The sequence below is a fragment of the Rana temporaria genome, chromosome 6 (genome assembly GCF_905171775.1).
Source record: "Rana temporaria chromosome 6, aRanTem1.1, whole genome shotgun sequence".
Lineage (NCBI taxonomy): Eukaryota > Metazoa > Chordata > Amphibia > Anura > Ranidae > Rana > Rana temporaria.
The window spans coordinates 109,766,805-109,785,650 of NC_053494.1; positions in this window are offsets into that span (position 1 = coordinate 109,766,805).

Sequence of the window (18,846 nt, forward strand, 5' to 3'; positions counted from 1 at the left end):
TGTTTCCATTTACACTGTATGACAAGTTATGTGACATCAAACAATATCACCCTGGGTTTTAATTACTAAGTGCTAGTGATATAGCCGCTACAGATGGAATGCTACTACTGCATACCAAAGGTCTTATTCCACAGACTAAAACTAGTGACTAAATAGCATTTTTAGCTACTAGTATCCTTTTAAAACACTTCTAAGCTACAGTAGTAGTCAGGGGTCAAGTCCTGGGGAAAAAAGTGTGGGAACTCCCACCCAAGTTCCACTCCCCCACCAAAAAAAAAAAAAAAGATACGATCATATGCATAATTACTAAACCGCATGTTTTGTTTTTTTTCGATCCACTGTACCTTCGTAATCCTTTATGCAACTGGCCGCTTCCTGTATATGGATTCATCGGGTAGTGTGCGGGTATTCCGTCACTTCCTCGATCGAGATAGTGACGGAATACTCGCACACTACCCGATGAATCCATATACAGGAAGCGGCCAGTAGCATAAAGGATTGCTAAGGTTGGCCTGCCCCTGACAGTAACTCGAGCTGGGCATCGCTGATTATTGAAGGATTGGCTCGGGCGGCTCTGCTGCTCTTGGGCTGCTCTAGTCCTGCAAAGGGAACTGAGTTCCTGCTGTGAAAAAAGTGCAGGAACTCAGTTCCCACGCGTTCCCGCAGGACTTGAGCCCTGGTAGTAGTGGCATAATAGCTGCTTATTCTGTGAGGATTTCAGCAGGTAGGCCAGATAGACAATCAGCAAACCAGTTAAATATTTACAGAGGTAATACTGCTCACGGATTGGTTGCGAGAGGTTACAGCTCATCATCTCTTCACTGCAGAGTGGCATGATATACATATGAATGCCGCCACTGTTTACATATGAATGCCGCCAGCCTCAGCTATTTACATACGAATGCTCCTGTTTTTTACATATGCATGACGGTTATTTACATGTAAACATAGGGTCTGCAGGTGAGTTATCTGTACACAACAATAGGGCAGAGCTGGGCAGCATTAGTAGCAGCACTTCACACTGCGATATCAGGACACAGCACGGGACTAAAACTTCAAGGGACAAGGGAATTTAAACTGGTATAGTTGGCAAGTTTGAAGCAGCTGCTTTGGGCCCCACAAAAATGACAGGGTCCAGGGCAGCTGCCCCTTTTTCCCAGCCTTAAAGACGGCCCTGCCTTCAGCTGACACTCAGAATCAGGCTGAGATGGGAATCACAATGTTTCGGACGAAAATCCCCTTTCTCAAATGAGATCCACCTCAACTATGAGCTACATTTCACAAGTAATGTATGATGAATATAATCCTGTAGAAAGAAAGTGGGGTGACACAAGACATGGGAGAGAAATTGCTGAAAGGAAAAAAGGAGAAAAAAAATGTTTCAGAAGATATTTTGTGAAGAAGAAAGAGAATAAAACCAAAGAAGAGGTAGGTTGGTGCTGTGGAAGAAAAGTTGAGAAATCAATGTGTCTGAAGATAGAAATTAGTTGCGTTTAAGCTGAAACTCAATTTTATTTTATTTTTAAGTTCCAGCCTTCCTGTTTTAAAGAAAAAAAAATGTGCCCAAACTGTACTTAGCTTCTTCATGCTTCAGTGCTGACCTCAGCTTCTTCCTTCATCAAGTGCCACCAGCCGTCTTCAGGCAGAACCTGTCCTTCATACAACCCCTGGGGGTACATCATCATACAGGACTGAGAGCTACTCACATGTCAATCAGAGCGAGAGACAGAGAGAAATTAGGAAACAAGACAAAAAGAAACAAGATAAAATGACAGATGCATACTGGAGGATTGCAGCTCTCACTAAAATATAGAACCTAACCAGAGGAGGTTCACTTTTGTGGAAGGTTAAAAACAAATGATCGATATTTAAGATTTTCCTTGGGTTTTATTGCAACAAAATGGTCCACTATTTATAATGTCAACCATTCCTCAAAATAGAATGGCTATATAGTTGCATAGTCCACTACTATTAAATGTAAATAGTTGCTCACAGTAGAATGGTAAAATAAGGAAAATTAATTAACCACTTAACCACTTAAGGACAGAAGGTGTTTTTCAGATTTGGTGTTTACAAGACTAAAACGTTTTTTTTTTGCTAGAAAATTACTTAAAACCCCCAAACATTATATATATTTTTTCTAACACGCTAGAGAATAAAATGGCGGTCATTGCAATACTTTTTGTCACACCGTATTTGCGCAGTGGTCTTACAAGCGCACTTTTTTTTGGAAAAAATTCACTTTTTTGAATTAAAAAATAAGACAACAATAAATTTTGCCCAATTTTTTTTATATTGTAAAAAGATGATGTTACGCCAAGTAAATTGATACCCAACATGTCACGCTTCAAAATTGCGCCCGCTCGTGGAATGGCGACAAACTTTTACGCTTAAAAAAGTCTACAGGTTGCATTTTTTGAGTTACAGAGGCGGGTCTAGGGCTAGAAATATTGCTCTCATTCTAACGATCGCGGCGATACCTCACATGTGTGGTTTGAACACCGCTTTCATATGCAGGCACTACTCACGTATGCATTCGCTTCCCGGTGGGACTCGGAGTGTTAAAAAAGTTTACACACACAGCTCCCGATCCCCGCTCTGTAACGAGCGATTGCGTGTGCCTGGCGACGATCGTGCCCGCCAGGCACACGCATGGGAGTCGGGGGCAAGCGCCCCTAGTGGCCTGCGCGAGAGCCGACGTATAGCTACAGGCTCTCGCGCAGGGGAGCCGACCTTCCGCCGTAAAATGACGGCGGCTGGTCGGCAAGTAGTTAAAGTGGACCTTGAGTCATTTTGTCCAACTTTCCATCTATCAAATCTTCTATCCTTGTTGTTTTAACTTTGGGTAGTAAAACATTTTTTTCTGCCAGTAAATACCTTATACAGCCCACTTCCTGTTTCTTGTCTGGTCTTTAGGTTAGGCTTATGACATCATGCACAGCACTCTCTCTCTCTTGTGAGAGTTTGCCAGGAAGGGAGGGGGGTGAGTCATAAGAGGGCCAATTAGAGGGACAGGGCTGCAGAGCTGGAGGTGTGTCTCTGTGTGTCGGTGTAAATCAAGTACAGAATCACAGTATATATAAAATAATATGCAAAGTGGTTGGAGAGAAGCTTCAGAATGGCAAATATGTTTTTATTACAAATTATGTGAGCAGACTGCAGTTCCTCTTTTTTTTCGTTTCTCTTTTTTTATATTCTTTATTTTATCAAAATTTATCATACACAAAGAGGTAAAACATTTTCCCTATTCAATAGGGATATAAATTAACACATTTTATTTTCAGACCTTTATCCACCCTTACCCTTCACCCCATTTATAGACCCTTCTTCCTCCTCTTCTCTAAATAATCGTAATCTCATTATATTTCTTTGTTAATTTAAACTTTTTCCACTTTTCCCATCTCTTAACGAATCCCTCTCTAGTATCCTCATGGCTATGTCTTAGATATTCCATGTTATACATCTCTTCTATGTTGTCAAACCATTCTCTAAATTTTGGACTCTCTACTTCCTTCCATTTCCTCGGTATCAAGCTTTTTGCAGCATTCATCATATGTACAATCATTGAGTTTCTATATTCTTTTATCGGAATATCTACCCCATGAAATAGACATATCCATGGTTCCACAGGTATATCTCTATATTAGTAATTTCCTTGATATAACTCAGTATTTCCTTCCAGTACATTCCAATTTTGGGTCACCCCCACCATATATGGGCCATGGTTCCCATTTGTTTACAGCCCCGCCAACACTCCCTTGTTTGTCCTATTTGATATTTTCCTAGACTTTTTGGAGTTCTATGACACCGGGTTACGCACTTTGGGGTAGATTCACAAAGGATATACGACAGCATATCTCCAGATACGCCGTCGTATCTCTGAGTCTGGCCGGTCGTATCTAGATTTCTATTAGATCCGACCGGCGGATCTAAGCATATTTACGCTGACCGCTAGGGGCGTGTACGCTGATTTACGCCTAGAATATGTAAATCAGCTAGATACGCGAATTCACGAACGTACGCCCGGCCGACGCAGTACAGTTACGCCGTTTACGTTAGGCTTTTCCCGGCGTAAAGTTACCCCTGCTATATGAGGCGTATATGCGGCGTACCAATGTTAAGTATGGCCATCGTTCCCGCAACGAAATTTGTAAAATTTACGTTGTTTGCGTAAGTCGTCCGTGAATGGGGCTGGACGTCATTTACGTTCACGTCGAAACCAATGACGTCCTTGCGGCGTACTTTGGAGCAATGCACACTGCGCCGTTCGTGAAAAACGTCAATCACGTCAGGTCAGGGTTAATTTACATAACACACGCCCACCTCTTTACAATTTGAATTAGGCGGGCTTACGCCGGCCTATTTACGCTACGCCGCCGCAACTTTTTTTTGAGAATACGGCACTTGCCTGTAAAAGTTGCGGAGGCGTAATGTAAATAGGATACGTTACGCCCGCACAAACATACGCCATTCTATGTGAATCTACCCCTTTAAGTTCATTTTCACCATCCCATTTTTTACTGATGATCCATGTACGAGTTTCAGGATTTTTCCTACTTCTTGGTTCCTTCCTCATTTCCCCAATTCCCTCTCCCAATTTTTTATAAATGTCCGAATTTCCACTTCTATCAAAGTTTTATATATCCTAGATATATTCCCACTTGTTTTTTCGATCGTACATAATCGCTCTATCAATGTTAGTGCTTCTCCTTTTCTTATTGGGTGAGGAAGTGCTACTATAAAGTGTTTGAGCTGAAAATACCTCCATTCATTAATTTCCAGCACATTGTTTTTTTTTTATTGTTAACTCTCCCCCTTGTATTATATCACGTAGTTGTGCGTTTTTTTTTTTAATCCAATTCCCCCCTATCAAACTTTTCCCCCGGTGCAAATAAATTATTTTCCTTTAGTGCCAAATTTTCAATACTACCTGTGTCAATGTGTGTGAATTTTCTCCCATTGTCCTATAATGTGGTGGTATCCATATGTTCCTTCCTAATTGTGTATTAGCCATTATGTGTTCTATATTAACCCACCTTTTCTCATTATTTGATTTAGCCCATTCCACCACGCATGTTAACAAAACCACCTCATAGTATTTTTGAAAGTCAGGTACATTTAATCCCCCTTGGCTTTTTACTTTCTTCAGAGTTGCCAGAGAAATTCTAGGTTTCTTATTGTGCCATATTAATTTAGTGGTTAAAATGATTAAAATTCTAAAATATGCTGGGGGTATATATATGGGGAGCATCTGAATCTTGTGCATGATCTTCGGACGTATTATCATCTTTAATTAGAAAAGGGGATGGAAATATCCTCACATGTAGTGTACATGTGGATATTTAGGTGTAAAGGTGTGCCACGTCCTGGTATATATGATAAAGGAAATAACTAGGGGCAAGTTGTTGGACTTTTTAGGCACAATTGGTTGGTCAAAATATAGTCACACAGAGAGTAATTTTCTCTAAAAAGTTTTTTGGTTTATTAACTAGTAGCCGACCGCGCACCGTCATTATACGGCGGCAGGTCGGCTCTCCTGGGCGAGAGCCCGTAGCTATACGTCCTATCGTATAGCCGCCACTAGGGGGCGCGTGCGCGCCGCCGGAGGCGCGCGCGCGCGCTCCCCGCTCGCCCCCGACTCCCGTGCGTGTGCCCGGCGGGCGCGATCGCCGCCGGGCACACGCGATCGCTCGGTACAGAGCGGGGAACGGGAGCTGTGTGTGTAAACACACAGCTCTCGTTCCTGTCAGTAGTGTTGCTCACGAATATTCGCATTGCGAATATTCGACTCGAATATAGCATATTCGAGAAATCGCGCTATATTTCGAATTTCGCGGTGAATATTCGCAATTCCGAATATTCGCATTTTTTCAATTTGATTTTTAAAACAGATCACATCCTATCGACGTCTAAAAGCATTGCTGGTATGATTAGAGACCCTGGGCCGAGTAGCTAAGCTGAGGCGATCCTATTATGTTGCCAAATTGAAAAAAAAAAAATTGCGATTTTTCGCTATTGCGAATGCGAAAATGATTGCGAATTTTCGATAACTGTGGTAGGAGAACTCTGATTGTCTCTGATGCAAAAGGGGGGGGCTTTGTGTATGTGTATGTGTATGTTATGAATATTTGTATGTTTGATATTATTATTTTTTGTAAGAAGGAAAAAATTGCGCATACCTTAAAAAAGGGGAGAATACAGCAGCAACTCAAAAATGTTATACAACATAAATTAATACAAGACAGAAAATGGAGTCGCTCTACAAGAATAAAAAATATGTCTAGTGACAAGACATGTGGGCAAATTATAAAATAAGCAAGCGCAAATAACTTGTGAAATACACAGTGAAACAAATATATAAAGAAATATAGTCCCAATAATAGAAAAATAATCTTTCATAAAAATGTCTTTGATATGTGAAGTGAAAAAAAGTCCAAAGCATGCAGCATGAACGTGTTCAATCTTTAAGGTGTTTGATTGACAAACGGCTGTGACAGATGGATAGAGTAAAGAATCACCACCAATGCAAAACACTTTTTATTTTCTATTGTAAAATATCAAGAATATTCTGAGCCAATCAGAGTGCTCCTTCCGCATTTGCCGAATATTCGCAATTATTTTGTATTGTAAAATATCAAGAATATTCTGAGCCAATCAGAGTGCTCCTTCTGCATTTGCCGAATATTCGCAATTATTTTGTATTGTAAAATATCAAGAATATTCTGAGCCAATCAGAGTGCTCCTTCTGCATTTGCCGAATATTCGCAATTATTTTGTATTGTAAAATATCAAGAATATTCTGAGCCAATCAGAGTGCTCCTTCCGCATTTGCCGAATATTCGCAATTATTTTGTATTGTAAAATATCACGAATATTCTGAGCCAATCAGAGTGCTCCTACAGCATTTCTCGAAATTGCGCAATAAATATCGCATTCGCATGTTGCGATATTTCGATAAAATATCACGAATATTCTGAGCCAATCAGAGCGCTCCTCCAGCATTTCTCGAAATTGCGCAATAAATATCGCATTCGCATGTTGCGATATTTCGATAAAATATCACGAATATTCTGAGCCAATCAGAGTGCTCCTACCGCAGTTATCAAAAAATCGCAATTATTTTCGCATTCGCAATAGCGAAAAATCGCAATCATTTACTTTCGATAAAATATCACGAATATTCGAATTTAGCGAATATATCTCGAATATTCGAATATATATTCGAGATATATCGCGAAATCGAATATGGCATATTCTGCTCAACACTACCTGTCAGCAGGGGAAATGCTGATTTTCTGTTCATACAATGTATGAACAGAAAATCAGTGTTTCCCCTAGTGAGGCCACCCCCCCCCCACAGTAAGAACACACCCAGGCATACTTAACCCCTTCCCCGCCCCCTAGTGTTAACCCCTTCACTGCCAGTGGCATTTTTATAGTAATCTAATGCATTTTTATAGCACTGATCGCTATAAAAATGCCAATGGTCCCAAAAATGTGTCAAAAATGTCCGAAGTGTCCGCCATAATGTCGCAATACCGAAAAAAAAATCGCTGATCGCCGCCATTACTAGTAAAAAAAATATTAATAAAAATGCCATAAAAATACCCCCTATTTTGTAAACGCTATAACTTTTGCGCAAACCAATCAATAAACGCTTATTGCGATTTTTTTTACGAAAAATATGTAGAAGAATACGTATCGGCCTAAACTGAGGAAAAAAAATGTTTTTTTATATATTTTTGGGGGATATTTATTACAGCAAAAAGTAAAAAATATTCATTTTTTTCAAAATTGTCGCTCTATTTTTGTTTATAGCGCAAAAAATAAAAAACGCAGAGGTGATCAAATACCACCAAAAGAAAGCTCTATTTGTGGGAAAAAAAGGACGCCAATTTTGTTTGGGAGCCACGTCGCACGACCGCGCAATTGTCTGTTAAAGCGACGCAGTCCCGAATCGCAAAAAGTACTCTGGTCTTTAGGCAGCAATATGTTCCGGGGGGTAAGTGGTTAAGACATAAAAAGAAAAATTATAATACATATTAAAAGGAGATTGCCATTCGCAGCAAAACTATCTGGTGAACCAACTTGAAACTTAGCAAGCCTCTCCAAACAAAATAACAGGAATAGTAAGAGAGTAGAAGATAACAATATATCAAAAATGAGGTTGGGGACTTTCAACACACGAAAGGCAACCCATAGATACAAATAATAGTCCTGTGTAGTTGTGGAGGTGCAGGCAGGGGATGTCTGCGATGGTATGGCTTGCAAGGTTAGCTGACTCAACCCGTTTTGCGCTATCTTACAGCGCTTCCTCGCGGAGTCTCAGTATGGTTAGCTGTAGGACAACATTAGACAAAAACATGGAAAACAAAAAGGAAGCAGATAGAATCGAAAAAATAAATTAATTTAGACAATGACAAATATTATCTAAAAACACACACATGGGCAAGCACAGAACAACACTAACCCCAAGATAGAACAACACTAACCCCAAGATAGAACAACACTAACCCCAAGATAGGGTAGGGAAAAGAAAAGAAAAGAAAGGACAAAGGAAATGGAAAAAGGTGAAAGATGAGTGAATAAAGAAGAAAAAAAAAAAAAAGGAAAGGAAGGGGGGAAAAAAGGGGGAAGGAGCAGGGAAAGAGGGGAGAGGATAAAAACATGCAAAAAGGAAGGAAAGAAGGGGAAGGGAACAGAGGAGGGGGGAAAAAGGGAAAAGGAATGAGGAAAGGGGGGAGGGTAGTGATGAGAACAAGAAACAGCAGAAGAAGGTATAGTCAACCACAGAGCATTCACTCAATAGTATAATGGGAGCAGGGATATACAATAATACTGTGTGCAAGGAGGTAAGGAGCTATCGAAGTTGAATAAAAAAAAAAAAATCATCTTTAGGGCATTAATCCGGCCCATCCATGATAGGGGGCGTGCTGCTATCCTCTTTATTTCTATTTTTATCTCCTCTAATAGTGGGATATCGTTTTCTAGATATATTTCCTCCGACGATGCCATTCATTTAATCCCAAGATATTTTTTTTCGTCCTCCTCCAAGGGAATGGAAACTCTTGTTGTGTAGACTCTGTTCCTCTTTCAATTTCATATTTATATTTAATATTGGGGATTTACTCGGGGTTGATCTTAAAATGGATAGATCTATTGTATGTATTCCTTTAGTGCTTTCATAAGGTTGGGCATTGTAATTTGGGGGTTTGATATATAAAATAATATATCATCTGCAAATGCAAATAATTTATGCTCCTCTTCTCCGACTTTGAAGCTCCCTATGTTCGCGTCCCCCCGCACTGTCGCCAGAAGAGGTTCCAGCGCAAGCATGAACAGGAGCGGAGACATGGGGCATCCCTGTCTTGTCCCGTTATTCATCCTAAAGGGGGGGGGTGACAATATTCCATTTACTTTCACCATGGCTGTAGGACCTTTATATAATGTGTGCATCCACTGCATCATCTTTGGGCCTATCCCCATGATCTCTAGAGTGCTCATCATGAATCCCCCAGTCTACCCTGTCAAATGCCTTTTTGGCATCTATCGACAATAGTAGACCAGGGACCCTCCCTTCTCTTATTTTTTGAAGTAACAGAAGTGTTCTTACCCCATTGTCCCTCCCCTCTCTCCTTGGTTCAAAGCCCACTTGATCAGGATGGACCAGCTCCGTCATTAAATCTTTCATCCTTGTTGCTAATATTTTCATTTAACAGTGATATAGGTCGAGGAGGGAGGAGTCTAGGGATGGCGCGGTCGGAGCGGAGGAGCTGCTAGACGGGAGCCCTCGCTCTCCAACCCTGTGCTGACCGTGGAGACGTGAAGTGAAGCGAGGGGCCCGGACCTCTCCCCGCCTGATCACCTCCCCCCCCCCGGCTCAGAGATGCTGCCCCTGTGCTGTAAACGTGCCCCCTACTTACGGATCTCGGCTGCCTGAGAGTCCCCTGGGCTGCAGCGTGGACGGTGTGCACGGCTCTTCCTGTGCTGCGGTGATTGAGGCTTGCAGCGCAGAGTGGTGAGGACGGCGCTTGGAAAGCCCAAACACACGGAGCACATAGAGCGGGAGGGGCTGCAGGGAGGGAGGCGAGGTGAACCAAGCCCTTCGTGAGAGCAGAGCAGCTCGTGCGCTCGGCGGCCCCCCCTCCCCCGTTCTCTGGGGTACGCGTGCAGCTGTACTAAGTCGTTGTAGACCGCGGTATGTGGGCCCCCACATGGGGAGCAGAAGCCGACAGAAATGAAACCCAGCACCTCGTAGCTCAAGTAACTCAAAGTAAATTGGAAGGAGGAGATGTGTGTAAGTAAGGAGCTGGCTCCTAGAAGAACACCAACAAGCGGGTAAGATTTAAAAATATTACACCAGCCTTCTCTTCAGAGTTTTTTTTTTTTTTTCCAAATCAATGGACCTGTGAGCACACCATATTCGTCAGAGCGGTGAGTGCAACGCTTCTCTCATGAACTGATATTTGTGAGATACCTGCAATAGAGGTGGTAATGTTTCTTGTGAGATTGGGATGAAGATGGGGGGTTGGTGACAGAGGCGACGAGTGCTTAGCGGGATAACTACCAGGGTGAATGGATTTTATTTGTTTGTCGGCGGTCACCTCCCTTGTTAATTTTCTATCTCTATTGTTTATACCGATAATGCGGATACTTGGACATTTGGGCTCTGGGACACTTGGATAATCAATTTATATTATACTTTGAGAAAGCCCCAGACAGAATAAACAGGCAGTAGTGGGTGCCCGCGTATAAATGTTATAGGCAACTTGAACAGCTGAATGGCATACTGGATATATACTCATGTGGCACCCAAGATTTCGTGAGAAACACGCTTGAAAAGCCAGCCAACTGGATGTAAGTCCCACGGCTCACAGCAATACCTTATTGAAGGAAATACACTGAGATAAAAAAGAGCGCTTTGATAGGCAGTGGGAAGGAAAAAAAGAAAAAAAGAGGAAACATCGGTTAAAGGAAAAAAAAAATGTGTAGTTCAATTCAGTAGAAAAGTGCTGTGTAGACGCGAGACCATTTCAAGTGACGGACTCAGTAGGATCCTCTTGGGTTATTATCCTCAAAACTCCCTGCCAGCTCTGTAACCTCAAAAAAAAAAACCCAAAAAACAGAAAAACCTCTTGGAGCTCTGTTTTTTTCTCCCTGTCCTTTCTTCTCCCCCCCCTTTTTTTTTTTTTTTTTTTTTCTTGCCCCCCTACTAGAGAGAGAAAGGGGGACCACATAGATTGGTTTGCCCCCCTGGCCCAAAACGAAATTACCACAAAACGTCTATAGACCTCTGGTTGTCATATCATGGGCGCAACACGGGCACAGTAAAGAGCGGTTGTAAACAAGATTACTGTAAAACCAAGAGGGGAGTAAGATGACCACAAGGGGAAGGGGAGCGAAAGGGGGGGCAATCCCAAAGGCTCCCCGGTTAAGTCAAAGCCCAGGCCCGATGTGTAAATTTGTGACACATGGGACAAACGGAGATAACCAGCCCGTTGAAAAACAACCAACGGGTAGAGGAAGCCAAGTAGAAAAGGATAGGAAGAGAGACAAGAAAAAGGGGGCTACTAACACACTGGCAGACTTAGAAACACTCTCAGAAACATTCTTAGAGACTAGATCTGACCATGATGGAGAGAGTGAATTAGAACAGGGAAATAAGGAAGAAACCCAGGATATGACACTCCTACCAACAAAAATGGAAATGGAGGGAATGTTTGCTGCCCTAGAAAGATCAATCAAATCGCAAATGGAAAGAATGGAGAAAAATATGGGGCATATATTGGAAAGAGTTGAAGAAGTAGAGAAAAAAGTCGACTCAAATGTAACCTCAGTTAAAAAACTAGAAGATGAAATAAAAGCATTAAAAATTAATCAACGAGAACAGGCGTATAAAGTAGAAGATCAGGAGAATAGAGATAGAAGGAAGAACATTAGAATACGCGGAGTTCCTGATACCGCACAAACTGAGGACTTGCCAGAAATAATAAGGAAAATTTGTAACCCAATATTAGAAAGAGAAATAACGACCCCCCTAAGAATAGAACGAGCGCATAGGATAAGACGAGCCAGAGAGAGATCACAGGATTATCCAAGAGACATTATTGTGCGATTTGAAAGCTGGGAAGAGAAAAACCAACTTTGGAGAAACCTGAGAGGGAAGTCGCCATTGGAATATGATCATCATAATATCCAAATTTACCAAGACCTGTCCCAAGAGACGTTAAAAAGAAGAAGAAGTTTAAAACCATTGTTGGGGATCCTACAAGAGCAAGATATTCAGTACAACTGGGGATTCCCAGCATGCTTGATAGGGAGGAAAAACGGGACTTCGGCAAGACTGAGGTTCATCGAGGAAATACCAGAATTCTGTAATAGTTTAGGCATCCCAATACCAAAAAATCACTAATGATCCTGTCTGCCGGAGAAGGGGGGGGGGGAGAGGGGGGAGGGTGGGGGGGGGGGGACGGGAGGGGCTAAGACAGTAAGCAACTAGTAGGGGATGGGGGAGAGGGGAGACCCTGAGAACACCCCTTCATTTAGTAAGCCATCGGAGTGGGGCGGGGGAGGGGGGAGGGGGGAGACCCAGAAAGCGCTTCTTCACCAGTCCCCCAGTATAGGGAGATAGGAGACCGGGCTAAAATAGAACTCCACCTCAGCCTGAAGAGCAAAAGAGCGCCAGGAGCGCCAAATAGAAAAAGCTCTAAATGACCAGTAGGTCAGGGATCGAAGGGGGGGAGGGGGTGGGGGGGAGAAAGCCCCAAATTAAGAACAACGGGGCAAGATACGAGGGGAGGGGAGGGGGGGGGAGGGAGAAGGGAGGGGGAGGAGGAGTTTGGGGGGGAAGGGAGAGGGGAGGGTTTGGGTGGGAAGGGAGAGGGGAAGATTAGAGAGGGGGGGAAAGGGATTCAGATCTGTGTGTCATGCAGCAGGAAAGAACATATACACCCAAGACAGAGGGAAAAAAAAAAAAAAAAAATATGACAAACATAAAGTTTTTAACATACAACGTAAGAGGTCTCAGTTGCCCTGAAAAAAGGCATATGGTACTAAGAGAAGTTGAAAGGTATTCCGCTGAAATAGTTTTTCTGCAAGAGACACACATAACGCTGGACTCTAATGTCAGATTGTATTCTCGGGCAGTTCCTAGTTGGTACTACGGGGACTCCCCAAAGAAGAGAGCAAAAGGGGTCGCCATAGGAATAGGGAAGAATATCTCCTTTACAGTAGAAGATAGGAAAGTAGACCCGGAAGGTCGTTATTTGTTCCTAAAAGGAGTACTCCAAGGGAAAAAATACACGTTAGCAAATATTTACTGCCCAAACAGCCAACCACATAAATATTTGAGGGGGATTTTGAATGCCTTAATGGACTTTAAATTGGGACATGTAATACTAGCAGGAGATTTCAATCTCTCAATGGACTATCAACTGGACAGTACATCCGGGGTTCAGAGGCGAAATATTAAACAGCTTAGAATACTAAAAAAAAAAATGCATAGCTACTGTTTAATAGACCCCTGGAGGATTACATATCCAAATAAAAGAGACTATACCTACTATTCCTCCGTGCACGGAACATACTCAAGACTGGACTATATATTGGTAGACCATGAGTTATTGGAAGAGGTAGTCAAAACTTCAATAGGGGTATCTACAATCTCAGATCACGCTCCCGTAATAGCGGAAATTAGATTCAAAGAAATAGAGCAAAGAAAAGGATCATGGAACTTGAATGAAGAACTTATAGAGGATATAGAGGTAAACAACATAGTGAGAATGGATTTGGATCAATATTTCACCCTTAATAACACACCTGAAGTAAGGGTAGCTACCGTTTGGGAGGCCCATAAGGCATACATCAGAGGGAAATTAATCTCAATAGGAGCAGGGAAAAAAAAGATAAGGAAATTAAACATGAAAAAATTAACAACTGAGCTATTTGAACTGGAGCAAATGCATAAAGAACGAGGAGAAAATGAAATATATCATGAGATTATTGTAAAGAGGACCCAGCTTAGAGATCTGATGAAGATTGAAACAAGAGACATATTCAAAAATGTTAGAAAGGAGAGGTATAAATGGGGGAACAAACCTGGGAAACATTTAGCCAGAATATCCAGGGAAAAAAAAAAAAAAAACTACATCGAAAAAATAAAGAATCAAGACGGCCTTATGAAATATAAGACGTCTGAAATAGCGGAATCCTTTCGGACTTTTTATAGTTCATTATATTCAATAAGAACCAAGGAAACACAAGAGCAAGAAAAGATGAGAAAAAGGAAAATCAGGGAATACTTAGAAGAAGCGAAATTACCTAAAATCTCTCAAAATGACATTGAATCCCTAGAGGCCCCAATAACTCAAGAAGAGGTACATAGAGCCTTCCGGGAAACCCCGTGCGGGAAAAGTCCAGGCCCCGATGGCTTGCCGATCAAATATTATAAAACATTTAGCGAACTCCTGGTCCCAGAGATGTGTAACTATTTTAACAAAATAGGAGAGGAAGAAGAAATAAGAAAAGAATCTCTTTTGGCAAATATTTCTATTATCCCTAAAACGGGAAAAGATGGAACGTTGTGTTCCAGCTATCGTCCAATAGCACTGTTAAACGCAGATCTGAAAGTATACGCGAAAATATTAGCAACCAGGATAAAAGGTTTAATGCCGCAATTAATAAACTCAGATCAGGCGGGCTTTGTAGCAGGCAGAGAAGGAAGAGACAATAGTATAAGGACCCTGTTACTGTTACAACAAGACCCGAAAAAGAAACCCCCAGTCGTACTCATGTCCTTAGATGCCGAAAAAGCATTTGACAGAGTCGACTGGGGGTTTATGATGGAAACTTTACAAAACATAGGCCTGGGACCAAGGTTCATGAAATGGGTAAAGAACCTGTACAGCCACCCGACGGCAAGGGTGAAGGTCAATGGGAGTGTGTCATCTGTGTTCAACATGGAAAACGGAACCAGACAGGGGTGCCCGCTCTCACCTCTCCTATATGTAATAGCCCTGGAACCGTTGTTAGCAAAAATCCGGGAAAACCCGGGGATAGGAGGGGTGAGAGTGGGAGATGAAGAACACAAAGTGGCGGCGTATGCGGATGACATACTACTTTACCTGACCAAACCTAGAGTATCTCTCCCTAATGTAATAAAGGAAATAAAAAGATATGGAGAACTTTCAAATTTTAAAATAAACCCGATAAAAACGGTAATTTTGAACCTGGGGATAGAAAAAAAAGAAGCAGAAGAACTACAGAAAGAGTTTCCATTTACATGGGAAAAAGAAGCTATAACGTACTTGGGTATAAAAATTACATCTAAAGTTGAAAAACTCTACTCGGCCAACTTTGTCCCCTTAATTAACGACATTAACCAAGACCTGAAAAACCTAGCAAAAAAACATATCTCCTGGATAGGCAAGATTAATGCGTTCAAAATGATGATTTTACCAAAGATAACATACAAACTTCAAATGCTCCCAATAAAAATACCGCAAAGCTTCTTCAAAGTAATTAAAACAGTAATTCTGAAATATATATGGGCAGATAAAAAGGCTAGAGTAAGCTATTCACTGTTGAGCAGGAAAAAAAAAGGAGGGGGGCTGGGGCTCCCCGATATAAAAAGATATTATTTTGCTGTAAACTTAGCTAGGTTGGTAGAATGGACAAACGCACATACACAAAAAAAATGGGTACGTATGGAAGAAATATTAAGTGGGACACTATTAAATAGAAACGTATGGATACCACCGAAAATGAGGGAATTTAGCACGAACACACACAACATAACAAGGAACGTATTTAGGATATGGGACACAATATTGAGACGGGAAAAATGGGAGTATAACTCTCCATTAATCCCATTAGCAGGCACAAATTTTTTTCCACCAGGTAACGGAACACGTTTTGGAAAACACTTAGGGGAGAAAAAATTAAAAGATATTATTACACGGGGAAAAATTAAACTTAGACAAGAGATAAAAATAGGGGAAGAGGAACAAAGCTTGAGTGAATGGGAATATATGCAGTTAAAACATTTTGTGAGCACACTACCACAACCAATTAGGGAAGACAAGACACTATATCCAATAGAAAAAATATGCAGCATGGACAAGCCCCTGATACACGGTATATCAAAGGTATACGGGATATTAACAGAACTCGAGACCCAGGAAGCATTGCCCTTTTTAGAAAAATGGGAAAGCGACATTGGTAAAAAAATTGATAAAACACAAATGATAGGTGCAGTATATAACCATGCCGCGGACATTACCACCATAGAAGCAAATTATAAATGTATGGTGCGATGGCACATGACCCCATCAAGAATGAATAAGATCCACCCTAGAAATTCAGAGCTATGTTGGAGAAATTGTAAACAAAAAGGAACAACGCTACATATATGGTGGGACTGCCCGAGAATACAGGAATTTTGGAAAGAAATCCTGAAATATATTGTAGAAATAACAGGAGAGACGATTCTATGTAGCCCGCTGACCTGTTTGTTTCATGGAACTGAAAAAACAAAAAAACAATATGGAACAACTTTGGTCCCAGTGTTGTTAAACGCAGCTAAGGCTCTGATCCCCAAAAATTGGCTACACCCAAAGAGGCCATCAATTAAAGAGTGGATAGAAAGGGTGGAATATATAGAAGAGATGGAGTATCTTGCCTGCAGAGAGTTAGGAGAAGAGGACAAAAACAGGATGGTTTGGGAAAAGTGGAAAGAGTTCAAATCCACAGAAAAGTTCGTCCAGGGAACGATAGAAGCAGAAAGCAGATAAACCATAAAGAAGATTGCATGGCACACAGATCCGGGGGGGGGGGAGGAGGGGGGGGGGAAAGGAGGGGGGGGGAGAAGGAGGGGGGGAAAAAAAAAAAAAAAGAGGGGGGGATTAATCACGATATGCTAATTATGATATGCTATCAAAGAATGAAGTTAGATTCGGTAAGCGGGAAAATACTAACTTAATAGTTTAAAAATGTTGAATTCGTAATGTCAAAAAGATAAAAAGAAAAAAAAAAAAAAAAAAAAAAAAAAACCCACGAATGATGCGAAGCCGCAAGAGAGACGCTAAGGGCGGGCGAACCGTGAGCTAACCTCTCGGCTATATGTGAGCAGAGTCTGACGTGAAAAAAAAAAAAAAGAAAAAAAAAAAAAAAAAAAAACAGTGATATAGGTCTATAGTTTGAACACTTAGTACTATCTTTGCCATAATGGTAATTGAGGCCAATAAGGCCTTTTTACTCATCTCATACCTCCTTCCCAATCCATTCATATATGTTCACAGTTTTGGGGTCAGGATTTCTTTAAAACTTTTTAAGTATAACGTTGTGTATCCATCTGGCCTAGGACTTTTTCCCTGCGCTGATTCTTTTAACACCCGATTGATCTCCTCTACCATTATTGCTGTTTCTAGGGATATTGCTCTTTCCTCTGTTATCCGGGGGATCCTAGCTTTTTTAAAATATTATTTTATTGTTTATTTTTTCCCTCGTCCCGTTGTCCTTTCTGATTTACTGAGTATAATTGTTCATAGAAGTCTCGGAAGACCGTCGCTATGTCCTTTGTATTATAGATCATTTCCCCCCTTTTTTTTTCTATGAAGTTCGTTGATTTTTTTTCTTAACATCCTTGCTAGGCACTTGCTGTTTTTATTCCCCCATTGATATCTTTCCTTTGAGATTTTATTGAAGGTAATCCTTATTTCCTGTTCTAATTAGTTCTCCTAATTAGTAATTAGGAGAACTAATTAGTAACTAATTAGTTCTTTTTATTACTAGTTCTTGTGACATTTCCTGATCTTGCCCTCTCCCCTTTTTTGTGTCTTTGCTCTAATAGGTATATTTCTTCTATCAATTTTGCCCTCTTTCTCATGGATTTCACCATCAATTACCAACTCATCAGCAAATTGTGAGCATAACTTATACAAAAATAGTTCTTGCTATTCACAGTCCATTTGCCTGTTCCCCTATAGGTACTTCCATCAGGGGGTCACACTGTGGCAGGCAGAGGTAGTATACGTATACTGGATTTTCACATTTAACCAGGTTTACAAAGTGCAAGTACCAAGGTTTCACCTTCAACAAAGTTTCACAGTCTGCTTGCCATGACATAGACAGATTTCTTGCAAAGCCCATGGAAAAATAATACCATCTGCTCACAGTCCGTTCATCAGTTTGCTTACTTCTCCTATTTAGAGGGTCGCACTAGAGCAGGTGAAAAAATGCACACATAAGATTTTCACATCCAGCAGGGTATTGCAGTTAAAGATGCAGATTTTTCACATTCAACAGGGTTTCCTAGTCCACTACCATAACATGATTGGATTATGTGTATAGCATATATAAAGGTAATGCTTACTGCACACAGTCCATTAATCTACCTGCTCCCATATATGTATTCCCTATTAGAGGATCACACAAGTGCAGACAGGAGGATACACATGCCAGGCTTCACAGTCAATTTGGTTTTCAAATGCAAATGCAAAATGTCTTTCAACAAAGTTTCATGTTCTGTTAGCAGTGCATAGGCTGATCGCATATAAAGCTCATAACTGTCTGCTCACCTCTCCCCCTGCATGTTCCTTCCAAGTCTCAAGGGGAGGGGGGTGTAGGAGGGGTCCTCCAGGTGTGTCGCTCCGTGTTCTCTCCTGTGCTCAGGGCCGTCCTCCTCCGACATTATCCCGGATGCCAATTCGAGCACCCGCTGTCCTGGTGATGTTCGGGGGGTGCAGTGGGCTTTCACCTCTGCCACATGTCCCGGCCTCTCACGACGCTGGCTGCAGCTCGTCCGCCCAGAGCCTCCCTCATCCGCTTAGCTTGGCAGCGCAGTCATGC